Source organism: Rhododendron vialii, chromosome 3a (assembly GCF_030253575.1).
Source record: "Rhododendron vialii isolate Sample 1 chromosome 3a, ASM3025357v1".
NCBI classification, from domain to species: domain Eukaryota; kingdom Viridiplantae; phylum Streptophyta; class Magnoliopsida; order Ericales; family Ericaceae; genus Rhododendron; species Rhododendron vialii.
This window is the reverse complement of record NC_080559.1, coordinates 35,614,854-35,636,131: the sequence shown is the minus strand read 5'-3', so window position 1 is coordinate 35,636,131 and position 21,278 is coordinate 35,614,854.

The following is a 21,278-nucleotide window of genomic DNA, read 5'->3' as shown; positions in this document are numbered from 1 at the left end:
ACCTACAAAACCAACAATTGTATTTGTTGAGGAAATTAGGCAGTAAATCTCTCTCTCTCACACACATTAAAATTTCAGTGTGTATACAATATTAATATTTACTCCACTCAAAGGATATAGGATAATAGGTAAAATGTGCATTACTATTCGAGAAAAGTGTATTGATATTTGTGAAAGTATATTAGTAATATCTGTGAAATATGCATTGATATCCGTATTTGTTTAAAATCATGTGTATATTATCTTCTGTCTAGTAGGCGGAGGTTAGCAAAACTGTGATATTTATCCCTCCTCAGAGACTCTTTCTCACACCGGTAACTTGTCCGTTGCGTGATGCCTCGGGGGTTGCAACACCAAAAAAGCCCTGCTCAACCATTGTCAACTTGGCAACGATTATTGACAATTCCAATCATGTGCTTGTGTCTCTCTATTCTATCAGAAATGCTACACACACATACAATCTGTGCACAGATTGTGCACAGATTTTATTGTGGGGTCCACCACGGGTCCCACACAAATCATCCGAGCTGTTCATTAAATGTAAAATATTTTTTCAAGGGTCCCCGTAAAAAATACTCTCAATCCGATACCTATAGATGCTCGATCCAATCGTATAACTTTTCATTATCCGAAAAACTGAATGAAAAGTTAGATGGTTGGATGAAGTACCTATAGGTATTGGATTGAGCTTATTTTTTACGGGGACCCTTAAAAAAATGTTTTACATTTAATGAACGGCTTGGATGATTTGTGTGGGACCCGTGGTGGTCCCCACAACGAAATCTGTGCACAATCTGTGCACAAAAATCTGTACCGGTAGCAGGACCTATTCTATTGGGACATGGCTTCTCTGCCATTGAGGGATCAACTTGAGGGGGTACAATTCACCTATTCCAATCCTGATGTTGCCCTTAATCTTAAAATTTGGAGCGTTCATATTTCAAATCACATCAACATGGTCATTGTCACCAACAATTGTTTTAACTTTGCTCCAATATATACTCCGATTAAATCGATTTTTGGTGGAAATAAGCATCTAGACGTGATTTAAAATATGAACAGCTCGGATTTAGGAATTTTGGCCGATAAGTTCAGTTTGCACCCCTCAAGTTGAACCAAAAGAAGCCTGCATATCGTTTTATCTTTCAAGCTAACACTCGCAAGGATGTCATTGTGCGGTTGTCAGCAATTTTTATTTTATATGAAAACATTTAAAGGCCGCACACGCAATTACCATACACAAATTCAAATACTACCTATACTCTTAGTAGGGCTGATAAACAAGGTATACATTTCAAATACATATACGCAATCTTTTTTATGAGTTTCAGGTGGATCCAGGGGCTCTGCTCCTGCTGTCCCGGCTAAGTGGGGCTCGCTCCGGTCTCTCTCCAACGGTTGAGTAGAACAATTCTGCAAAAAATCAGTTCGATCGAATATCATTATTAAGTGTTTCGGATCCATTCTTTTCAAGATAAAAAAATTTCGATTAGGCACTTCATGATAACCAATCGAGTTGATTTTTTGCAGAGTTGTTCTACTCGATGAGATCTACAAAATGAACATTTCTGATTATCGGAGCAAAATCGAAGCGGGTCCTACTCTGCTGGGACAGTAGATGTTGTCCAACAGAGCTACTAAGTCCATTTCATGTTAGTTTTGTGTAGAGAATTGGCAATTCTATGACTCATTGTACGATTTCTATATTATAATGGGGATGTCTGGAAACCTACTTTTTGGCTTTTCATTTTTAACTTTTTGGTTTTTTGATTTTTTGGATTATGGTCAGAATATGTTTTGGAGATTGAAGGAGTGTTTGGGTGATATGTGCAAAATGTATTTTGGAACAGTAGTAGTGTTTGGTAGATGAATGATGAAAATGAATTATGGATTGATTTTTTACGAAGTTGCCCTTGACCTTTATTATTGTTTTAAAAAGTGTACAAATTTTGTTTTCTTTTTGCCTTTTGCCGTTTCTACTGTGTTAAAATAAAACAAACCACAGTTAAATACACCCTTTTTTTTTTTTTGGTTTTAAGAAAACAGAGACCAGTTCGGAAACAAAGCATCACGAAACTCAGTGAACACCTCAACGATAACCCTATGATGGTGATGAGAATTCACAGACAGAAAAGTCTCCAGCAAATCCTCCAGATCCCTCCGTTCAAAAAAAAAAAAATCCTCCAGATCCCTAGCACTGAAAATCTGCTTCTCCACAATTATCTCCACCATGGAAGTCGTGAAATCAGCTTACGGGTCGCTCGATTGCTTCTCCACCACAAAGCAACCGTCCTAAACTTTTCCGTCGACGACCACGACCCTTCTCCGAGCTTCTTCTCTTCTTTCGTTTCTCCTCTCTCTCTGGTGTGAAGTGAACAGGTGAGGAAGAAATAAGTGGATAAGGATAAGAGGACGGGGCAAAACTGGTAAATGAAAGGGAGGTAAGTGGGTTTGGTAATTGACCACAAAATGGAAAAATGTAAAAATGTGAAAAACACCTCCAGACTTGATTCTGGGTTTTTGCTCCAAAACTGAAAAACCAAGAATCCATTCTCCAAGAATCCATTCTCATAATGCAATACCAGGTTCCCAAACACCCCCAATATTATAAAAAAACTAAGATTATTTGATTTATTAGTTCAGTACAATTACGTACATTGACAAGAAATCAGTCGGTATGATCACTTTCCAAATTTAATTACCATAACGTTGCATGGTATATAATAATGCATTGTGATTATTAAGTTACCATCCTCGTAATCGTTATATGAATTTGTGGGCACGCCACCCCGGAAATTTTGCTTGTGAAATTGGGTGCGGCCCTTTTGTGTTTGGAAAAAGCACAGCGAAACGCCTCGATTCAGAGTCGCCACTCGGGTTTTAGCGGTGAAAACACCCAAGGAACCGAACTCGAGAACGTTTGCCACGTTTGTTTGATTTTGAAAAAGGCTTGTAGACTGCTCCGTCGTCACCTTCGATATCTGAAGTTCGGGAGCCAGATTACGAGAGGGGAAGGTTTTTATGGCACCCCTCTCGCCCAATCCGGAGATCGGTCTCTACTCGGGCATTTTATAAAACGTTTGCATTTTTCTCTCATTTGATCATTTTTTAGCCAGTTAGGGCGGGGGAACAGTTAACGGGGGTTAAAACTATAACAAGTTGTGATTTATGTGGCAAAATGTTTATGGATGACTTGATTGCAATGCTAAATATAGATTGAGAACAAGCACTGAGCAAACTGGACAAATTGCAGTACGCTGCCCCGCAGAGGCATGAGCAAGTTCTACCAGCATGCACTGGTCGAGCCACTGCATGTTGGTTAGACTTGCGCACGCCACAACAAGACTAGCGTACTCCACTTATCTGGTTTCACAGTCTTTGTTTGCAACCCTCTGGGCTCTGGAAAAGGACCAGCGCACACCCAGGACAAACCATGCAGTTTAAACAAGCAGGATATATATATTTACAGACAGAGGAAATGGCTTGAAGCCATAAAAATAGACAGAAAACCCCCTAAACAGAGTGGGGACATGAAAGAGGCCAAGATTAAGCTAAGATGCAAAGGCCAGCCACTAGATCCTGAGGCAAACTGCCGTACGCCACTTACGGATAGTCGTACGCCACTTTGACCTTGATCCAATGCTTGGCTTTGCATCATCTGGGCTCTGGAACATGACCAGAAGGATCCCGGAGGCCTTTTAAATAAGCAAAGAGTAAGCAATAACTACTACATCTAAACAGTTCTAAACATATAGAAAGCAGTAAACTGGTTATTTAGCATGCAAGGGTGATTGACAGAAAGATAAGATGATAGAAATAGTGATCCATGATCCCCACGCCAGTAGTGCTCGTTCTGCCATTACTGGCGTACGGCATAGGCATACTGGCGTGCGCCATATTCCATCTATACGATTGTTGTATTTCGCCAGTTTAAGGCCAGGACTAGTATTGTTTACCAGCCTGGGCCTTACTGGTTCCCCTCAGGGGTCGAAAACAGAAAAGACGTAAAGGTGGTATACCTTTTGGTATTGAGGTTTGAAGGTTGTGTTGAGCTTTAGAGGTTGAAGATGGAGGTTGTATGGGGACTGAACATCAGTGGGTGTATGGAAGTAGACTTCTTTCCTTTCTCTTTCAATAGAAGAAGAAGAAGAGCAAAAAGAGAGGAGAAGGAAGCTTTATGCTTCTTAATGAGGCTAACCCCTTTTGTGAACTTGGTAACCCTTTGCAAGAGTGAGAGAGGGGAGTATATATAAAGGAAAGAGGGGTGTAACCAGCCAAGTAATGGCTGGTTGGATTGGTTGGTTTTTGGAAGGAAAGCTTGAGAGGGAAGGAAGGGTGATGGGGTAAATGTAGGAGAGTGGGGGAACATCCCTGGCCGAATGCCATCATCAGGGAGCTGTAGCCCACGTCAGGGTGGCACAAAAGTCCCGCCCAAGTGGCTGAATAAAGTTGATTTGACTGGGCTAGACTGGCGTGCGCCATATATGGACCTGCGTGCGCCAATTATAACTGGGTCAACGGTCGATGACCGACACGTGGCAGATGACTGGCGTGCGCCAAGAGATCAATAGCGTAAGCCAGTTTGGGTTTTGCTGGGGCTGTTTGGCTCTGGTTTGAAGGGTTTGAAAGGGGGTTTGAAAGAGATTCGGGACGCTTAAAGCTCAAACACCATCGTTATCCTCAGACTGTTTTCGACCAAAATCATCATTGGGGAAATAAAAGATCGACAAATAACGTTATCTGAACAGTCCAAAATGGGGTGTCTACAGAATTCTCTCCTTCACAAAATAACTCCCACATACATTATTAACTTTTGCAATCTTCCATACAGGGAATAATATTAGATGCCTATACATCTTTAATAGCATGTCTATATATATATATATATATATATGAGACTTAGCAGCTAGCTACAAGCATATTTCAATTAATGCATGTCTATTAAGTTTTCAATTAATGCATATTTCAATTATACCTCTTGAGATTTGCCCTATTGACAGATATCCCTCTCACATATGAGAAATGGTTACAAACTCCCTGTGATTTCAATGTTTATTTTATCAACACCCAACCAACAACTGTTCGACCAAACACATGATAGAATTAGTCAAAAGTGTCTTATATTGACAAGTTCACCCTTTTAAATAACAAAATAAATCACAAAAAGTTCTCAATCCTCTTTTTTTTTTCAACCAAAAGTATTAAATTTGTTATTTCTTTATAAAAAAATGATTCATTTGAGTAGTAAAAGATACGGAGTAAATAACTATTAATAATATACTCTCTCTTTTTATCAACTTGGTATGACGGGTCAATGATAGCTAGCCACATACGGCAGCCAAATAGGTACTACCTTCGTCCGTATTTATTTGTCCACTTTCACTATTTCACAATTTAAAAAATTGTACATATCTTTTAACACAAATCTCTAAAAATATGCAATATGAATCTAATTTGATAAATCTCAATTAATTTTACTAAATGAAAATTTTAAAATCATGAAACCCATTGTAAATTGAAAGATATAAACAATTTAAAACAAGACACGAATGCCGAAAATTAACCAACAAACACGGACGAAAGGAGTAATAGATTATGATCTACTTATTAAAGTGTCTCGATCGGCATGCATTAGTATGCGACTCGGAAAATGGGAGACGTCGGAGAAGATATGTGCCACAGGGAGGTTCGTAATGGCCAAGAGGAGATGGTTCAACGGCCTTCATACACGACCATATGAAGAGCTCAACTAGTGCCACGTGCCTAACCAGTCGATTGAGCGAGAAGAGAATACTCAGAGGGCATGCGCACATAGATCTTTTCATCGTACAAGTGAAAAAGACACATGGGCTATAAATACCAAAAGAATGTTCATTGCAAAAAGCTCGGAAACCAAGAGATACACAAGCGACGGTGAGTAAAAACCATCCGATTGTATTCCATAAAGCTCGAGAGAATTTTGTTACTGACTTGATCGTTGGAGGACATTGCCGGTCGACAACACCGGGCAAGATGTCCCTAACGATGTTCTCTTGCACTTCATAAGTCAACGGTAAAATGTGTACGTGTCTTCTAAGCGGGAGTCATACAAAAACGGAGTCATAAACCCGATGGACCTCCACAATTTCAAACCCTAATAGTAATAGCTAGGAGGAAGTACAACCAAAAATATCAGCCCACATGTATTGCATGTGTTTATTTGTGTGAATGTACATGTTTGTGGTTTGAGGAAGATTGAAATATCAGAGGCCACAAAGATCAAGCAACCCTTTTAGGGTCAAATGTCAATGAAGGTTGCTTACTTCTTCATATTTGTATTTGCCTTTCGAACGAGTAAATGGACAAAGAGTCAAGAGTGCCGTTATTATATTAGGAGTATAATTAAACAAACGGATGCGCGCGAATTCCAATTGTTATCACAGTTGCAAAAAATCTCCTAGCTAATAAATCACCTTCATAAACTTTTTTTTTCTTTTTTTCTTTTTTATACGTATCGAACTTTGTTTCAGAATTTTATACGTGTGTGTCAAATACAATAGCTTGGTAGAATTTTATACTATACCGGAGTTGCTGTATTCCACTTAATTATATACTCACCAACCCAAATGATCTTTGCACATCAAAAAGTACTTTAAAAATTGGGACCTTGTGATTATCCAACAACCCCAACCCTTTACTATAATCTAATGGACAAGGTTAGGACACGTAGTCCTCATGTCAAAGGATATATACGGTATGCACTTTGATATTTTGAGCCAGGAAAATTCAAAATCCCATTACAAAATCTCGTGATTCAACACTAAAATATATTTGCTATAATCTAATGGATAAGGTTAGGACACGTAGTCCTGATATCAAGGATATATAAAGTATGCACTTTGATATTTTGAGCCAGGAAAATTCAAAATCCTACCACAAAATCTCGTGATTCAACACTAAAATATATTTGTTTCCTGTACCACAAAAATTCATAACTTTGAACTTAATTGCCTTTTTTTGATCTTGCGCCGTTTTTCGACTATAGAATTCACAAAAATTCGTAAGAATTTTACCGTCCATCCCAATAGATGTGTGTACCGAATACTTTTCCCTAATGTAAGAGTCTAAATAATACTACTATAATAATATATGGGATATGGTATGTCACTGAAATTTGTCATCTGAGAGAGAGAGAGAGAGAGAGAGAGAGAGAAGGCGTGATGGGGTTGTCCGTTAATATCAGACTAGAACGGTTTGACTTTGATCCAATGGGCCCCCATGCTACTAAAGCAACTGGGTCCCCCAATAATACTATACATATAGTCGACGCGGCATGGCAACCTCAACGAAGCACAGAGACGACTCCCATGAGTCCCATGTAGTTGGGCGTGAAGAAGGAAAATTCGTAAGAATTTTACCGTCCATCCCAATAGATGTGTGTACCCTTTGAAGAAAGGAAAATTATTCTATGGTCTTTTAGGACACCATGTGGGCACCACGTGAGTACCACCACATAGTGTTCCAACAGCTAGCTTTTTCCGCCACGCATTTTTTGTAGATAAGTGAACGAACCTCACATAAATGTAGAGTGAATAATGATGCTGAACACTGTATGACGATGTCCCAAGACCGCTAAATAATTATGAGAAGAGTTGGTGGGCCCATGCTCTTGATGTACCCAGTCCCGTGAAAGAGAAACTGCCAATTGAGCTAGGCTTTGGGCCATCTCATCGAATCTCACCATATGAATTCTCCTAAGAGGGTGTTCAAAATCATCATCATCTTCTTTTTGTCTTGCCAAAATTAATTAGGTGTTCACAGGAACATTACTCAACTAAACCGGACCAACCCTCGATACACCCTATCCCAGAAAATCAGTAAATCCCACCACCAGATCGAACTTCGACTTATCATTCACTAATTAATCGAAGCTGTCATTTTTTGAGGAAAAATGACAAGATAGAGATCATAGAGGTATTATATTGTGTTGCAGGTACGTACGTACCTAGCTTCCAACGTTTTGAAATCGAAGCGTGTTAAAATAGAAAAAATGGCACCATCGCTACATTTAGTTCTGCCAATTATAACATGGTTAATCATCAACTTCAAAACTTTAGGTAGGCTTAAACTAACAAGATACCCAAACTTCTATCGTTAAAAACATGTTTTTGACTTGAGTGCCGTTAGAGTACAAATAAAACTTAAACAGATTTTGATTTTTGTTTTTATAACCTCGTGTTTGGGTGGCACGCCTTGATTAATAAATTCGAAGCCCTGAAGTTAATGATCAAATTAACAAAATTGTCCAACGATTCCAAGGTATAGAATGTTTGGCCTCATGAATCCATGGTATTCTAATGTACGACATTATGGAGGACAAACACTTATTACTTTCTCATCTCCACTTAGACAAACTCCTTAGATTACTTAAACGCATTTTGATGCTCATAAGTTTTTTTTTTTTTTTGTCAGCAAACGAAACTTTTTATTGAATTCGAAAGGGTACATCGATTACAACATTGACCTTAATACACAGCTATTACAAAAAGCTACACTCTGACACTATATCCAACCAAGATTGGATAAGAACACCTCACTTACTTACTTGCTCACTTCACAACCTCACTTTTCGAATCCCATCCAAATACCCTTTGAAATCCTCCACTGTGTAGCTCTTTGATGCTCATAAGTATTACAAACACGGTTTCTTAAGAGTATCTCTTTAGCAGATCTTTCAAACTTTAATACCAAAATTTCACTTCGCTATCTGTGTTAACAATTTTGATGGGGTATATGCCCTTTTATGATGCACTCCAATTAATATACCCTTCATTCAAACACTATTTTTTTTCAATAAATATGATAATCTTTGCAAAAGACAAACAATTAAAGCACAAAAGGCAAGAAAAAGTAGAAGGTTAATTAGGCGCGCAATAAAGGAGTAATACAGTAGTACGTAGTTTGGCATTTGCACGGTAGGTACTACGTACCATCCAAAAAAGAAGAACGAGCGCAGTAAATTAAATTAGAAGGGTGGGATGGTAATGGTATATTCGAGGTATTTGTTATAACATGCAATTAAAAGCTAGTACTAAAATTTTCTTAAAAAATTACATTTAATGTTTGAAAGATTTGCCGGAGATGCTAGATCTACGTTGACATCTTATACTCTCTCCGTCCCATGATTTCATTCCATTAGAAAAAGTTGTCATTGTTCGGAATAAAGCAAGCATAGCATATCGATCCCATTCGAACATAATTTTCTAAAACTTCTTTTAATTTGCACCACTTTGAATGATCGAAGATCTCAATTAAGCAGCTAGCTCTTTTGCTTCAAAAAATTTTGACAAAAAAGAGAGAATTAAAAAACTCAAGCGCATGCAACTCAAGTCAAGTTGAAGAAGGTTGTTTAATCTTAATTTAAATTAACCAGAATTAAAGAAGTAGTCAGGATACTCAACTTGTTTACACTTAGTATTAATTACAGATGTCATACCGACAGTGAATTAATACAGTATTGATCATGCATGCTTGATTTATATATAATTAGTTAACACAATTAATTCTTGACACGCCTGGATACTTATAGGGCCCAGACAAACGGGGAGAAACGCATAAAATATTATTCTAATTCAAGCGTGTTGTTATCAAATACTGTATTTCATGATCGATGATTTTGCCAAATGACGAGGTTGGTTGATTGAATGAAAAGCATCCAATGCTCAGCCATTTCTTTGGTAGTAGTAAATTAATGACTACATTCGTCCCACATAATGCGCGTGCAAGTGCAGAGCGCAAGCGTAAAAGCTACCATCCTTCAAAAGCTTTCCTAACAATTAGAATTTGTGAGTGCGAAGATTGAGAGTGCAAGCTCAAAGTCAGAATTGAGTGTGGGAGCGAAGGCTATTTTGTAGGATTAAATGACTAAGATTCAGTCCCAAAGATTAGTCCGGTTGGTTAATGGGTTTGTATCAGATACACATCTACTTGGGGCACGCGCGGTCACGCGGCCCCATTCAAACATTCGCATTTTTTTTTTGTAGTATTAATTAATATTTAGCATAATTATGTGAGAGGTTTATATTTTGCCCACATACTTGCATATATTTAGAAAATAAGGATACATAATTCTTATCTTCAACTTTCGTTGTATGATTCAATTACAATTACGAGTTTATAAACTATCCGTCTACTTTGAGCTTTTATTTTTCGATTCTCTTTATATTTAATTAATTGTCGTGGAGAAATATCTTAAAAGAAAACTTGTCGATATTAATGTAATATATACTCTGAAAATTTTGTCTAAGATTTTGTGCCCATTTATGGAACCTTTTGTAATTATGATTGATAAAATATAATGCCCCCACTATTCTAGATTTGTGGATCGTCCCTGGTTTCTTCCCTACACAATTGATCAGGATTCGATTTTTAGAGTCAGGCTGCAAAAAAATAATTTCTTATGAATTCTTTTGTTCCATCGTGGATATCCTGCATTTGACCAGACCGAGGAAGGGATCAGTTAATTAGATGCATGTATATAAGCTGCCTAGACACCCTGTTGAGACAAAAATAAAAATAAATAAATGGCTGAAATATTCTTTCGTGTAAGTGATCTGAAGTTGGTGATAGATTAACTTCGTCAAATTCTAGCAGAATAGTGCTGTAGCAAACTAAAAATAACGTTATAACTTGAAAAATAGAAAAACTGACTCAGACTCATTATAATCTCTGTATTTTGTTTGAAAGGCAGTGTTCCTTTTTTTGTTCTTTTATATGTAACTAAAAGAAAACATAAAATAAGCCTTGCGTTTTCAGGAGTTATTTGGCGCAATCAAACATTTTTTTTAATCATGAGATTCTGCTCCATCAAGTTCAAGGGGTTATTTTTATCATTAGAAAAAGTCCACTATTTTTATATCACATCACTTTGTCAATTTATATCTTCATTGCTACATACAAATGTTAACAGTACGTCCTCCCTAAATTTTTTATTTGGTTTTTTTGTGGTATTTTTATTAGCTTTTCGTCGTAATTTTTGGAATTAATCTTTCATCTCGACGTGAGGAATCATAAAAATATAAAAATGTGGATCGAAGTTGAAGAAATTCATATAATATAAAAAGACAAAAATACCAGTTGTTTGCTTTTTCTTTTTTAGTCAACTTTTTTTTTGCTTTAGGTCATTATTATTTATTTTTTAGACTGCTCCCATCATGGTGAATTATTAATCCAAAAAATATAATGTAAATTTAACAAAAATTCATTAAAGAAGAACAAAAATACCAAAATAAAAATTTAAGAAAAACGGAATCTCAGCAAAAGGGAAAAAAAATCTTTTAATTACCATTACGTCAACGTACTGGACACACACACACACAAAAACAGAGAGAGAGAGAGAGAGAGAGAGAGAGAGAGAGAGAGAGAGAGAGAGAGAGAAGGAAATAGGCAGTGGGGACATTTTGCATATGTTCTCGTCAATTCCATAGTACTAAATTGAGAGAGAGAGGGAGGGAGGGAGAGAGAGAGGGAGAGAGAGAGAGAGAGAGAGAGAGAGAAGGAAATAGGCAGTGGGGACATTTTGCATATGTTCTCGTCAATTCCATAGTACTAAATTGTGGCTTAATACAGAAAAACTTTAATGTCGATTTCTTATCCGAATTTTGATGGCGTACGTTGGAGTTTAATAGATTATCACTTTAATTACTAGTTTTGAAGTACTAGTACAATCTACCCTAAAGGGATTGGCTTCCCTAATTCAAAGTCTTTAATTTGGTGCAACTTGATTCATGTCAACTCAATCCAGCACCCACCCTATATATACTTCCTAATTACCTCCCACTTTAATCATGCATCTATTTATCTCTAAATCCAAACAAAACTGTGGTTTAGATCGATGGAGAACCAATTTGAGCTAATTATGCCGCGCAACTATCCAAAATTTCAAAACGATTGATGACAATCGAGACTACATGTATATAGGAAATTAGTCAGGATATACAAAGTTCAAACATCTTCGTTATCAAAAAAAAATATACTCCATATATATGTATCGACCCTAAACTCTCTTCTTCTTCTTTTTATCAAATTGTTCCTATATAAACTAATTTAGTAGTCAATGGCAAAAGTGAATATATATATATATATATATATATATATATATATATATATATAATGTTTTCCAAAATAGGCAAGCATTGTCAACTAGGGTAAGTAGTCGAGAGTCTTGAGACCCTAATTTTGCCACTCTTGGTGGTGCATGCATGTGAAGTTTTAAAATGTCTTTATACAACTTGTGTGTACCACTTGCAAATTCCAGCTTTTGCCATTAGCCACCGCTTTCACAAACAACAAACATTACCTCTAGTCTTCGGGTATGTTTTCCTTCTTTCTTTCTTTTTTTTAATCATGGAAGAGATCGTTTTTACATCAGATATGAAGTAAATAATATAAACTCGGTATACTACATCAATTATGAGAGTCCGCGAGACAACCAAGCCCAACAATTCAATTAATACAATAAATAAACCCATTATAGGGTAGAAACAAAAAAAGAGAGACCATTATACGGTAGAAAAAACAAGGGAAAATGATGGCCAATAATGTGTTTTAATAATTAATACCCGCCAATAACATGCTGAGAACATTTGTTAATGCTAAAAATGTCCTTGACGGGTATTAGTTATCAAAACACGTCATGGGCCATCGTTTTCCCAAGAAACAAAGAAAGAAAGGAAAAGCCTTATAAAAAAAGACCATCCACACGCAGCAGATGGCCGGGGAGACTCGAACTCCTGACCTCCTAGTGAGATGCAAGAGTTCTGGCTAACTGATTATACTTTGACCTTACAACACCTAATTCCTTAGGTTCTACTTCAGATTTCCTCCCCCTTATACTTTTTATTATATACTTCAAATTGCGTGACCGTTGAGATTCCAACCCAAAGACACATGCGCGCCAATAATTGTATATTTTTTACTACCTAGAATCAATTATTTCACGGTTTTTCCGCCTTCCCTTATTTTATTACTAGCGAATTCCCGTGCCTGAAGACACGGCTCAACACATTTTGAAAACAACCAAAGCTACGGGTCGAGTAATGAGCGAATGGAGCATGTTGAAAAAAATGGATAGGAACAAAGTAAAATATGGTATATTTTTATTGTTACAAAACTTTGATATGGTAATTACCTATGCCTACGGAGTACATGCTAATCATCAAGGAGCAATGTTTTTTTAACAATATATAGAAGAAGTATACAATTAATCTCAGGTGAACGCGCGCTCACACAATTATACAATTAATCTCATGTTTAAAAAAAATAGTGAAACGATTTTCACACTCCCTACCTATCCATTTGCACTCCTGTATATTGTCTTTATTTATTATGTTTTCGTAATTTGGAAGTGAATTTTTAGAATTTCTTGGAGTGTTCCAATCTAAAACCAATTGATAATAAATGGAGGAGCCTCTAGAGTATGTTTCAACCATGCATGGGTAATTTAGATGAGCGATGTAGGATAAAGTTTGATACGAATAAAAACGTACAAAAAGGGTGTGAAAATCAATTAGTTTAAAAATTGACCCCATGCTCACGTTAATTTCTGACTCCAACATTTATTAGATCACCAAATCTCTCCAATGTATCGTCTCCTCTTCTAATGCGCTAATTAATTTAACTATTCTAACAACACTAATTTTTTCTGATAAAAAAAAACAAATTAACAAAATCATAGGTCCTCAAAAGATTAAGAGTTTCGTAGCAAAAGCATAGGTTCTGACGATATCGGACTAAACAATTAGGTTGGTAACCTAACACTTGCTCAAGACCATCATTCATGATTAACAGTTGATCAGTATATAAATTAAAATAGGCTTATTAGATGTCCTTCGATAATTGTACTTCATAATCTCATTAACATATGTATATTTTCATTCCTCATACCCACGATGATGCCATTTTAATTGTACGATCTTAAATTTCTCTTAGAACCCGTTAAATTTTCTGAATTAATCTTTCATTTCGAGGACCAAAATCTACAAATCCGTGATCCTCAAATATTATCGCCGATAGTTCGGGTTATGAAGTTGAATTGGTTAATTTATGTAGTGACTAGTTTGCAACAAAATGAAATCAACTTAATTAGTGTGGTTTTATTGTTTTCTATACGTACAAAGAAAACAATATTAGTACGTAGTAAGTAACTGTATATGTATCTGTCACCCATTTGACTTAAAAATGAGATAGCAATTGAATGTATAACTAAATGAACATTACTATTTCTTCTAAAAGCTACCCGGCAGCAATGCATTATTGACGTATTTAATTAACTATTGATGTGAATAAAATAAGATGGGTCAGAACTTGAAAAAAGTTTGCTAAAAATTACTATTTTATTCAAGTGAGGCTCCAAAGTACACCCGTATTTTTTATTTTTTTATTTTTTACAGATTTGAGTAAGTGAGTGAAGGGAGGTTAATTTAATTGTTTACTGAAAATGTGAAGTTTGAATTTGAAAAATGTGGGGATAGATTTACGTTAAGGGCTGTTTATGAGTCTCTGACTTTATCCTTCATAAGTTCATATACTATACAGTACATTAGAGAGGGATTGTGTAGATTCAGTTTTTAAATTGCATTTGCCCCCTTGAATAGTTTTTTTTTTTCTTTTCAATTTCATCCTCTGATCGTTAACTAGGTATGGATATGGGTATCGAGTTAAAGAAAAAGATTGTTACTAGTTGTTCGATCGGTATGAGTTTGGGTGGCCTTTGCCATACGTTATTGTGAAAATCTAGTCTTTTACAACCCAAAAGAGTTTACGCTATTATAGATGTACATTTTGGGAGACATTATGCGTCATATTCAATGAAAAGAAAACTTTGCCCTTTTATTTAGAGAATTGATTTTCAGACTTCCTTTTTTTTATATCCACTCCTTTTTTGTTTTTTTGGGAAAAAAAAATACGTGCACTTTCAACACTAAAAAAAAATATATATATATATAGTGTGAGTATCAGAAAGGGGAGCATGACATGTGTCAAACACGTGCATAGGCTAATTAGCATATGGCATGATATAACTAGATATAAAACGTAGGCGCAAATTTTTGTGACGAGTTATTAAACCCCAAGTAATTTTTTTTTTTTTTTTGATTTTGTTTCCCTTTTGCAATCTTTCCTTCAATTCCTCCGTAGAATTCAAATTAAGTCACCGACAGTCAAAAGAATATCTTTGAAATAGTAAGAATATATATCTTTTACATATCATTCTAGCTACCTCGTCACTTTTATTCTCGAAGATACTCTCACATTTTTGTTCAATTATTATTTTTTTAAAAGACCCGCACTTTTATGTTTATGAGTTGGCATTTGCAAAAATTTGCCGTCTAGCTAGCTCATACATGCAAAACCGTAACGTGAATTATTATTAATATTTATGAGAAGTACGTACTCTAGTTTGTAACGTCAAATAATAGAAGAAAAATTAGTGTTTTTATAGTACAACAGCAGATCGAGTGCGAAGATTACCAGTAATTAAATTTTCTTATACCTAATTCTTTTCATACAATTACATGCAGGGGATTCTTTCTTGTAATATATAGACCTTTTTTGTTTCGTTTTTGTTTCGTTTTTTAGACAAGGCGAACTGAAAAGATTGATCTCCGGATCGATGTTAGACTGATCCTATGAATAAGATGGATCATCGATCCTATATATACATGATTAAGTTAAACAAGCTACTTAATTTGCACAAGAATCAAATAAGGGTACCGAATCTACCGATAGACAAACTAAAACAAACAAACAAACAAACAAGTTAGGGTTCAAAGAGCTGATCGATTATGATTATGATTATGTTAACTTCTTCTTCTTACTCTGTTCAATCAATTTTAGCGCGCAGTACATATAAATAAATCATGCTATGATATGATCTTAATTGTCATAAATAATTTTGATTCAACTCTCTGTTAACTCCAGAATAACCAAAAAAAGAACGATATTCAGTAGTAATTCTCCCTTATTATTTATATATAATCCATAACACTTACGCAAATCAACAGCTTAATTGGATCCGCGGGTTTCAGCCCACCTTACAATAACATTGAAGCTTGAGTGATTAAGTTTAGGGAAAATGACGGCCCATGACTTGTTTTGATAATTAATACTCGCCCGCCAAAGACATGTTGAGAACATTTATTAATGTTGAAAATGTCATTGACGAGTATTAATTATCAAACACGTCATTGGCCGTCATTTTCCCACTAATTAGTTTATGTTAACTTGTGCGGCAATAATCGGTCTAAATGAATTACTGACATGATCGAGTATTATATACAGAACTGTATGAGACATGAATAATTACTACTAACTAACTTCTGCTTAGCCCACAACAATACAACTCCATTTGACGTAGTACTTAATTAGCGGCCGTCCTAGGAACGGTTCACCGCCTCCGACAACAGCTAGCTAGCTAGCCATGTAGTATGAGAAAGTGATGAGGTTAATTATGATCAATTTTCAATTTCAATTATTAGTGCCTACGATTAATTAGTGAGTCCAAATAGTAAATTAAACACCTTAATCCATCTGAGAGATCATGAATCAACTTTAATTTTGTTCGGCTCAGCACATTATATTTGCTTAATTTCTTGAGAGAGATATATGCCCAGCCCAGTGTTGCCCCCATTGACTCGATCAGTTAACAGCCGAACCAGAGACGGTTAGCTGTTACCGCGTCTCTAATGACAACTATGAATAAGAAAGCGAGGTTAGGGTTTTTTATTATTATTATTATTTTTTTTTTACTTTAACCTTAATTGTACGATGCAAAAGTACTATTGTCTATCATTTCAGGCCAGTTTGAGCCACTGTAGGCAGCAGGCCCATCTCGTAGCCATTTCACTATTTGGACAGTGAATTTGGGCACTGATGAGTTGACCATGTCGGCTTATTCTTTTCTTTTATTTCGAACGACAAGTTTTATTATTAGTTTATATGTCTATATTACATACTAGTATCAATTATGCTATTTTTTTTTTAAATGTGAATGGTCGATCTTTTTGGTGGAACCGACAAAATGAATGAAATCGATGGTTGAAATTAATGGAACAATTCCGTTCAAAAAGAAATGGCAAAGCAGGGGTATGTAATCCCTCAAAACATCTTGCACTTTAAATTAGTTCTCAATTTTGGCACTACGCTTACGCTCTCAATCTTTGCTCTCTGAATTTAAGTAATTTGAGGTGTGATTTAAAGACACTTTCATGTTTGACGCTTGCGCTCCTGCTCTCACGCGCTAACGCAAATTATGTGACTTTTTAGGATAACAAAATGTCTTAGTAAAAATCAAGATTTGTTGGGGTCGACTGCGGAGCACTTTGGTGGGCCTACGTCACACTTATATATTGGAGATGGCATAAAATAAAAGAAAATTCTAAAATCAGCCCAATGGATTCACAATAATAAGTGTGTGAATATGTATTAAAGGGTGCAAAAAGTATACAGAATTACGTATTTTTCTTGTTTTCTAATGTACTTATCGTCAGCCTAGTGAGCTGACAATGACAAGACCGTTAAATGAAAGAACTTTGAGAATTCAGACAACCTGTTATTTTTGGGTAGGGACTAGTACTAGACTGCTAGGGAGGGTCCTTAATTTGAAAATGAGGGAGAGCGGCATCTTTCACAGCTTTGACCTTCATTTGTAGGGCCAAAATCTCTTTTATTTAGTCAACTATGAGCAACTTTCAAGGACAAGGACCGACAAAGTAGAACGTTGGAAATTAGTAATTAGTTTTCCAGAAGGGAAATTCCTCCTGTTATCTGAGCCAAAATATTTTTTTTTAAAAGGCAAAAAATTTTGTTATCTTGAAATTGTTACAAAGTTAAGGGCAAACTTGCGCTTGCAATATAGCAGGGTTCGATTTTTCTTTGGAGACAAATCATGATTTAAGTGAGGTCATGGCAGTGGGTTGCTGTGCTAATCTCCCCCCGAGATTTGGATTGAGCAGTCGGGTCCAATGGCGGCTTGGCTACAGAGTTGTTCCTTAGGTACCAAAAAAAAAATTAATGTGTACCAACAAGCGGTTGGTTTAGTGGTGGGAACTCGGACTTTCAAGTCTCTCATTGGGGAATAAACATACTTTTAACATCAGCCACACGGGATGGGACCTTAGTTTCAATCCTGACATAGGTGCAATGAGGTCTCCTAAAAATTGTTTTGTGGTTAGATGGGCCGATACTTCATGACGGAGGTGACGGGGTACCATATCTGCCCTTCTTTTTTTAGCACCCAAAAAAAAGAGAGCAAAACTTAAAGTGCAACTTAAAGGAAATGTTGAGGCATGTTGCAAAAAGTACCCCAAATTGCATCTGTTACTTAAACTCAATTTTTGTTGTTGTTATGTCTACAAATACTGAAATATTTTATTTATAATTAACCAAAAGAATAATTCACAGAAAGTTGTGGACACAGGGGATAGAGGAACCAGACAATCCAAACTTCTTGTGGCCCCAACAGCAAGCTTGTTTGGGGACTTGCACATGGCCTTAAGGGCTTCAAGTTTTAGGGACCAATCGACCACACAATACCTTTAAAATATCCACACAATACCATGTGATTGGGTATGTGAAGTATGATTCGGCTTTTAATTACTATCACTTTGTTGACTACGTAAGGGTTCAAACAAATTGTACTTTTTCTGTTTCACAACTGAAAACCAGGTAAAAATCTCTCTGTCTTTTGATCTTTTCTATTATCTTCTCTCTACTTGTTTGCTCTTCACTACTCTTTATGGGTTTTTTGGTTTGCTGATTTCTCAATAGCCAATTGTTTCAAAAGATATACAGACACGCAAAAAAATCACTGATGTTAATTAGGTGGTATGATAAAAACAACTAACGGGCACAAAAATCCAAACGCGTGAGTGGTATCAGAAACGTGCATGGGTCAAGAATTTAAGAAGCCCAAAGGTGATCGATTGTGTTGGTGGGGGGTTCATCTAGTCGTTGGATTGAAAATTGGAAGTTTGGGAAGAGGGTACGTGGTTGTCTATAATTATAATTGGTGGGTCTACAATTAATAATTCTAAGGAATGAAGAAGTGCCTTAATTTGGAGGTTATTTTAATTAAGGACAGATAGTGGTGTTGCCTAACTGTACTAGCAAAATGTCCAACCATCACCCAGCCAAGTGAACAATTTAGGTACGTAGGGGATCGATATTGTATTAATCAACATGATCAATTAATCATCTCACATGGTGCCATATTGTTAATCCCTTCAAATCCTACCTACCTGCAACCTTATTCAATGTAATTGATTTGAGTACTCGTATTAATTGTTTTTAGGTCCTGATAATGAATGATGAATGGGACAAAACCATGTGTTTTGAAATGAAAAGTAAAGGTTTGGTTTACCATATATATATACATGATGTCTGATCGAGTTTTCGTTTGGGAGAGATAACTTCTCAAGTAGTCCTTTAAAGTCCATTTTTGACAATAACGATTACCTTATGGTGTCACCAGCTAATAAAATAGAAAATGATATGAATCAACTTTATTATTGGGTTTAGGTTAACTTTGTCACTCCTAGATATCATATGACATATGAGTTCAATTTTGTTTAGACACCCAAAAAGTGGGTATTGAAGTTGGTGAACAATACCCACTTTTTTATTGGCTCGGGCCACCATTGTATAACTTTCCTTTTGTCTTTAACTATTATACTATATAGATAGAACCATAGCTATGTAAAGAAGAAAATAAGTAAAGTTAACAACATGGAAAACGAACAACACACGCACATCACAACCTTAGTCACATATTATTAATCCTCGTATTGTGTTGACTCTCTCAGTTTTTGCTCCCGCAAATTTTACTAGTTTGAGATGTGATTTAAAGATGCTTTCACTCTCCCGCACGCAAATTATGTGACTTAGATCACGACTAGTAGGAAGGGGGATATGAAATAGCTAGTATGGAGAGGTAACTATATATTTATCTTTAGATAAAAGCCTAGAAGTAATCACTATTTTGGTTAAGCTTCTTTTCCTTTTCTATTTCCTTTTCCTTTATAGACGTAACTATGGTTTAAGTGTAAAGTGGTTTATGTATTAGTACAGAGCAATAAGATGGTGGATATTGTTCACCCTACTACGAATCAAACAACATGATATCTACTATTACCAAATGAGATTTCCCATTAGTTGATAATGCTGCCACGAATATATCAGTTATTGTCCATTTTTCTCCCTACAAGAACACGTTTATAGCATATGTATTGATAGTGTAAAGGTGGACAAAGACAGGTTACTCACGTAAGCCATCTTGGGCAAAGTTGGGAGTCTTGGGACCTCATATGTAGGCATTGTACGTATACCCACTTTGTATAGCTCAAAATTTTTCTTTTTTCTAAGTGGAAGTCAGTAGCGTTACGTTAGTTGTCGTTTGTGAGATTTGACACTCTAATCAAATGCATGGGAGTACATGGTATTGGTGCCTACTGTCTACCCCACTGAGCTACTAGTCCACTTGTTGTACAGTTCAGAATCTTTCCAATGGAAAATTGCAAGTGCATGTCGATTGCCCATTATCCGAATTTGCTTTATCCAAATCTTGTTGCATTTGCTAAGTACAATATCATAATATTGAAAATTAACTTTCAAGGATTAACTAGAGAAAGAATGGTTTTTCATTATTGTATAATTCGTTACAATTTTACCTTTCATGAACTGTATATGGGAAAACTCTCATCTCTTAAGTATCATTGCAAAAACAGTAATAGTTGTCTGAGAAATCTAAACCATCTTTTCTTAATTTTTCTATGCATTGCATTTTTGGAAAAATCTCCCGAAATAGGTTTTTCAATGTTCACCAAACTATATTTTTCTTAGTTTTCTAGACTAGAAAAACAAGTGCATATTACCAAAAGTTGATGGTTTCTCCATTCGAAACCCAAACAGAAAGAGAAAATAAATTCACTTCTCACTTCATTTGTTTTCCCTTATTTTTCTTTTTCTCCCTTTTTCATCCGCAAGTATCTCACCAATTTGATATTCAAATTAGATATTGAGGTTTGAGAAAACAGAACAAGTGGGAATCAGGGTTTTGCTTTCTCCCAAAATCTTAAGTTCAACTGCCGTTGCCTATAACTATTGAGGTCACCTCAACCTCACACGTACGCGAGTGAAACTGCTTCCAGAGGAGTGTTAGGAATTAGTCTAAAGTGAACGAAAGCTGACCCGAAACACTTTGTATTACATGCAACAAAAAAACAAGTGGAATATAATGAAGAGAA